This window comes from Thermobia domestica, chromosome 3 (genome assembly GCF_964235325.1).
Source record: "Thermobia domestica chromosome 3, izTheDome1.hap1.1, whole genome shotgun sequence".
Lineage (NCBI taxonomy): Eukaryota > Metazoa > Arthropoda > Insecta > Zygentoma > Lepismatidae > Thermobia > Thermobia domestica.
The window spans coordinates 337,215,870-337,222,566 of record NC_137456.1 but is presented as its reverse complement, the minus strand read 5'-3'; positions in this window follow the sequence as shown (position 1 = coordinate 337,222,566).

The window sequence follows — 6,697 nt, the reverse complement described above, 5'->3', positions numbered from 1 at the left end:
TAACAAGGGGGAGGCTGGACAGACTGTCAAGGTCGCGTATGTTCTTCCTGACACACAAACCCGAAGTGAGTTGTCTGCTGTTCAAGAACGGGAAGTAACATACAAGACTATAAACTGAAAACAATAACTGTTTCCAATAGTACACGTATTCTAATACTGAATAAATACGTCGATTAAAGGATACTACCAATAAATTATTTCCTTATTATATTGTTTCGGTTCTTATTAACATCAAAATTATACACTTCCTATAATGTTTTGTAAAAAAAAAAATGGGATGGATGGGATGGGATTCGATGTGGTGTCAAAATAATAAAATAACTACAACTCCGCCACTCTATCCACCTAACCACTGAGGCTACGTTGTGTTTGCTCTTTTTTCTTTTAAGAAATAATCTTCATAACCATGGTGCGTATCGCTTCGAACCTTAAGATAAGAGTTTTTCTGTTTAATTCTATATTTTCGTACGACATCTTAGTTAGAGAAGCTAATTTATATTTGGCAGGCAATCTAGACACTAGGTTTTAACCAATAAATGCAACATTTTAGTCCACTATCCAGTTCCTTGATCCAACTCCTCGATTCCCCTACTGAATTCCCTCCGCAATTGTGATCTGCTACTGAAAATATCCCTAGAAATCATCGTTGCCAGTTTACACAAAACCGAACATAATTTTGTTTTTTGCTTATATTTTTATTATTTTATTATATTTTTTGGAAATATCTAATTAGATGGATCGCTTTCTATTATCTCCACATACTAATAACTGAATTTTAGCCATAAACGTAAGGAAAGTGGAATAAATGCGAAAAATCTTGAGTTACAGTATACGCGCATTTTTTTTTTTTTTTTTTTTTTTGCGCATGGGAGTACCTGAGGGAACATGAATGGCATATGCCTGCTATGTGATTGTTCTGTTAAGATAATAGCTTAAATTATTTTGTCACTGAAAAAACTGGGGGGGGCTAGATACTGGAATCCAAAGTAGGAAACGGGTTCAATTGGCTAAGAAAAGAAGTCAAAATGGAAATCTTTTGTGAACGCGGCATTGAATATCGGGGTTCCATAGACCACAGTGTTAGCTAGTTAGTTTAGTTAGTATTAATGATATAATCCCTACCTCAAGACGGAAGATCCATAAGGATTATATAGGATGGAAACTTCATAAAATGGAAGAAGTTATCTATTATAGTAGTCGGCCCGCGTCGTCCTGCTTGACCTAGATCTGCCGATTTCACCACCCAATAGAACGTGAGGGTGTGTTCCGGTTGTCAACCCCCACTCATCAAATTTTGTTAATGCCGTCTCTCGCGCAAGACGGAAGACATCTTCCGAGACTACAGTGTTGTAGGATTGGCGTCAAGTTTAGTTTTCTTACTTGTTTATTGTTGCGTTATATTTTTGTTGTTACTATTCGTGTTATTATTACCGTTTTAGAATAATTGTAACAGTTGTTATTTTGTGCAGTGTTATTATTGGTAATTTTAAGTGTTTCCGTGGGCCTCTGTGTATATGTGATATACGTGTATACTATTATACGTGTACTTGTTATTGGATTCGTTTATTCCCTCTTTCACCTTGTGTTCGTGTTCTGTTCTCGAGATATGCAATACAAGTGACATCAGATACAATAAGAAGGTAATTCACAAGCAAAGGAGATCTATTATATATATTATTCTTCAGTTTTTAAAAAGAAGGCAAAGTAGGAGCTCCTCTAATCAGCATAAACGAAGTAAAGGAGAGACCTGCAGAAGCTTGTGGGGTAAGCAGGAGCTCTGTTCATCTCTTAACTGGAAAGGCAAAGGTAGCACAAGCTTCAGCAAGTGAAACATCCATTGTTTCTCTAGGAGTTCCTCTAATCAGCATAAACAAAGTGAAGGAGAGAACTGCAGAAGCTTGTGGGGTAAGCAGGAGCTCTGTTCAACTCATAACTGGAGAGCAAAGGAAGCACAAGCTTTAGCAGGTGAAACATCCTTTGTTTCTTCAGGCGGTCCTCTAATCAGCATAAACAAAGTGAAGGAGGGAACTGCAGAAGCTCGTGGGGTAAGCAGGAGCTCTGTTCAACTCATAACTGGAGAGGCAATGGGAGCACAAGCTTCAGCAGGTGAAACATCCTTCGTTTCTCAAAGGAAACGAAGAAACAGAAGATCAGTTATCAGTGATCTGGTTGATTTTGATAAAAAATGTTCTCAGGAGGAGAATATTCCACTAATATGAGAAGGGTGAGTAGCCCACGGTGGATAAACGTCTTCGTGATATGAGGAATGAAATTAAGGGGTAAGTAATATCCTTACGTTCCATTTTGAAGTCAATGGGTTTCCATTACTGGAATACAAACGGTGGTCGAAAGTACCTTCTTGAATGAAACGAAATTGCAGCTTCTCGTTTAACATTTTTATGCAAATCTGCAAGGCAAAAGAAGGGGGCGGGAGATATTTTACCGCAATGAGACATTTGTACAAAACACTCTCATTCCAAGGTGTGGCAAGATGAAGACGGAAGAGGTGGTTTGAACGTGCCTGTGGGAAAAGGGAAAAGAATAACAGAGTGTCATGTGGGTACGGGAAAAGGAAATTTCTGCCAGGATTCAAATTAGTTTTCCGTGGAAAACAGAGCTCGGCTGATTAATACCATGAAATGAACGCAGCTGTTTTCAAGGAATGGTTTTTAAAGTTCCTTAATAAATTACTTCAGTTAGAGGTGAAAAATGGGGTAATTGTGATGGACAACGCCAGTTACTATTCAGTAATCTTGAATAGATCGTCAACTTCGAACACAAAGAAAAGTGACATGGTTAAGTGGTTATCAAGAAACAATATTCCTCACGATCCGTGGCAAACGCGTGTTGAGCTTTTGAAAACTATACAGATGTCCAAACCTCGCGTTAAGATGTACGAATTGACGAAATTTATTCAAGTTTTGGGCACACTGTAATTGGACTGCCTACCTATCATTGCGAATACAATCCAATAGAGATGATATGGGCACAAGTGAAGTGATCGATTGCAGAGAGAAAAAACACGTTTAGGCTAAACGATGTAGAAAATCTCGTAAATATTGCTTTGGACAGCGTATCTATACATCAGTGGGAAACATGTGTTGGTCACGCGGAAAAATTACAAGACGAAGATTTTCCTCTTTAATTGGTTGCTGATAGCACAATGGAAAATATAAATATACAAGACAGCGATACAGAGAGCGACGTTTGCGTAGAAGCAGACGAAGATTTACAAGAGGCTAAAGATGAAGAACAACTTGCTGTCCCTCTGGAATAGGTAACATGTTTTCTTTCTCTCTCTCTTTCTCTCTTTTTGTTCTGACTTACTATGTCATAAGTTTGGCAACATTGTTAGTGATTTTAAGCTGTTTGACGTTTGGGCAAGTGCGCGCTCGGGAAGCGACTCCACGAATTGTACGGAAGTTTTCCGATGCATCGGAGCTCAAGCAAAATATTTCTATGGTTGGTTTAGATCCGAAGCTTCACGACTGGGTGCGACTACTATAGTGATGGAAAAAATTGTAAAATAATATTGAAATGATAGAGATAGAAATTGGATCCCAGTAGGTCTGAATTGAAGTAGCTTTTAATTTACGAGTTGGAAAATACAAGCCTTCTTTATTCTACTCGTCTCCCTCATTTTTACATGTCACAAACGTCTATGATTTAAAAAAAATGTGTTTGAACATGACAAAGTTAGTGATGAAATGACACATTCGACTGGGAAGAAAATCATATGTGAGCCAACCGTTAATAATCGTTATATAAGAAATGATATAGACAGAACATTAGCTAGGGGAAGAGACAATAGGGGCAATTGCCCAGGCGCTCGTAGCAAGAAGAAAGATAAAATGTTGGAAATGTGTCAACTACGCAACACTTCGAAAAGGTACTGGAGCCCTAATAAATCAAAATTGTTGTCAGTTGGTAAGAAATAGATTTGTTAAAAATGTTCTTACAATCTCCGTTCGCAACCCAAAAGTTTCAATAATAGTCACAAGAAACTTTTACATATTACTTAAAAAAAGTTTGTTAATGACCATATGATATACAAGGCGTCAAGTAATGAATCATATAATGTACGCAGGAGCAAGTGTGAAGTACGTATTCGGCGGTTTCACAGTGATGGGTTTGATCAGTTAATCACGCTTTTCTACGACATTGAGAATAAAGGTATGAAAATTGAGAGGAGTGAAGAGAAACAAGCAGGCTGCTGTTTGCGCGGGAATATTAACAGTGAAGGTAAATAAGGGGGAAAATAACATTTTCGGACTTCTTGTTGATTCTTGAAGAGTAGCTACACGGTTGGATTGTGATATGCTAGAAGTCATACTAATAATTCGTGCAACTTTGAGCTCCAACAAGTATTCCTGAGTTAGAAATGTCACAAATCATTGACTTTCGATATTATTGATGTTATTGACTTACGACGTTTTTGAAATCAGCTACTAAATTCTAAGAAATGCAGAAGTCATATTAAACGCTTGCAGAGACATGAGTTTAGAAGTAAATGCACAAAAATGGAAAGACGTCGAACTTCGCCGTATCGTAGAACTGCAAATTGTGAATGGGTTAAAATATCAAATAATACTTTCGACACAGTGGACACTTTCAAATATCTAGAATCCCGATATTAAAAAACCAAAACCATATCAACGAGGAAATTAAATGTCGATGGAAAGTCGGGAAGTCCTATTATTCAGTTCAAAATTTTTGTACTCGCGATGACCATGCCTGTTGTTTTGTATGGTTGCGGAACATGGTCGCTTGGAACTGGAAGTATTAGAGAACAACATCCTGAGACTAATATTTGCACTGAAGAGGAACGGGAATGGTGCATGGCGAAAACTTCATAACGTGGAACTGGATAATTTGTACCGTTTGACAGACTGTTAGGGTCATTAAGTCTAGTAAGCTTGGTGGGCCAACCTTGTAGCAAGAATCGAAGAAAATACGAACGCTTTCAAAGATTTAACTGCAAATCTAATCGGAAAATGACTATTACGAAGACCTACTGGCAGGTGGGAAAACAATATTAATATGGATCTCGCAGAAATAGGAATACAAAGTAGAAACTCTATCAAGATGGCTATGGACAACAGTCAAATTAGAGCTTCTTTCATTGTCCATAGAATTATGATTAGTTAGTTAGTTTAGTTATTAATGATATAATTTCTAAATCCAGACGTAGATCTAATAATCATATTACTTTCTACGGAAAGTCCAATAAATGCAGCAAGTGACCTAATAATAATGGAGGAAACTATAATTAATAGTACTGATAGAGACCGAAATCGTATCCTAACAGTTTTGAATTCAAGTAGCTTTGAATTTATCTAACGATTTTAACGTAAATTTAGCTCTCGCCTACATATATTCTTTGTTCTACTCCTCCCACTTAATTTTTACATGCCATGGACGCCCATGATATAGAAAAAACCTTTAAAATCTGTTTGAACTGGATAATGTTTCGGATGAAGTTAAAGATCTACATATGAGCCAATCTTAAAAACTTGAATAGCTATAAGAAATTATATAGAATAATGAAGTCAGGATAGATACTGAACAATTTACTATCTTTTGAGTGACATATGTTCATCATACAATCTTGAGTAGTGTAAAAGAGTTTGATTACGGAACAGTTAATTCACAGAAACTAGAGGAACTAGTATTAAACGATAGTATGTTTGGTTTCCAACTGATATGGCTGCTGTTGGAAATTGAATCGGAAATAAACATGATGTCTGAAAACTTAAAACATGTAGAAATCATTTGACATTTAAAAGAAAAATATGAAATAAATTAAGGGAATAGTGGGTGGGGTCATTGAGACTGTTGCATTTGTACAAGTCTGAGCAAAGAAAGTTAAAAAGGTGGCTAATTCTCAATACTTGTGAAGTTCTATTATTAACGAAGGTATGAAATATAAAACAACAAATAAAAAGTAACAAGAAATGGTGAAATATTTTTAAGATGATTATTATAATAATGATGAGAGCACACTAGATGCTATTCACTGACTTAACAGTTACAAACATACGCGAAGATAGAAAGATAAAGCTGGGGGGCAGCAACACACACACACACACACACACACACACACATATATATATATATATATATATATATATATTTAATGTGTGTGTGTGTGTGTGTGTGATTGGCTACTATCCTGTACAGCCGTGCATCTACAGTTTGAGGTAGAACCAAAAAAACCGTAAAGGGTTTTTCTTCGGAGGTATTTTAATGCTCTCCCAGTGGGAATTTAACTTAGGACTACGTTCATCAAAAGCCTATGCGCTAGCCATTGGGCCACTTTTACGATTACAGAGTCCATCTATACCTAACGTACGTGTGCTAATCATCCAGCTAAGCTGGAAATTGCAAAAGCAACATAAACAATCAAAATATCTACAAGCATTACCAGTACATAATTATTATCAAACACAATAGTGGATTGTTACTTTTTGATCTTATTATCAGAAGCGTTTATCACGGATTGAAAAGAGATAAGGTGCATATTCATGTAAAACACAATAATTAGAACATGAAAAATAACGGGAATTTTCTATTTGTTTACATAACTAATACCTTCTTAAAAAAATGAAAAATTCGTGGAGTAATTTAATTGGAATCGGGAGAAACCCACGAACGCTATGTTGTCTACCACAGACTCACTTCATCTGGAATCGAATCA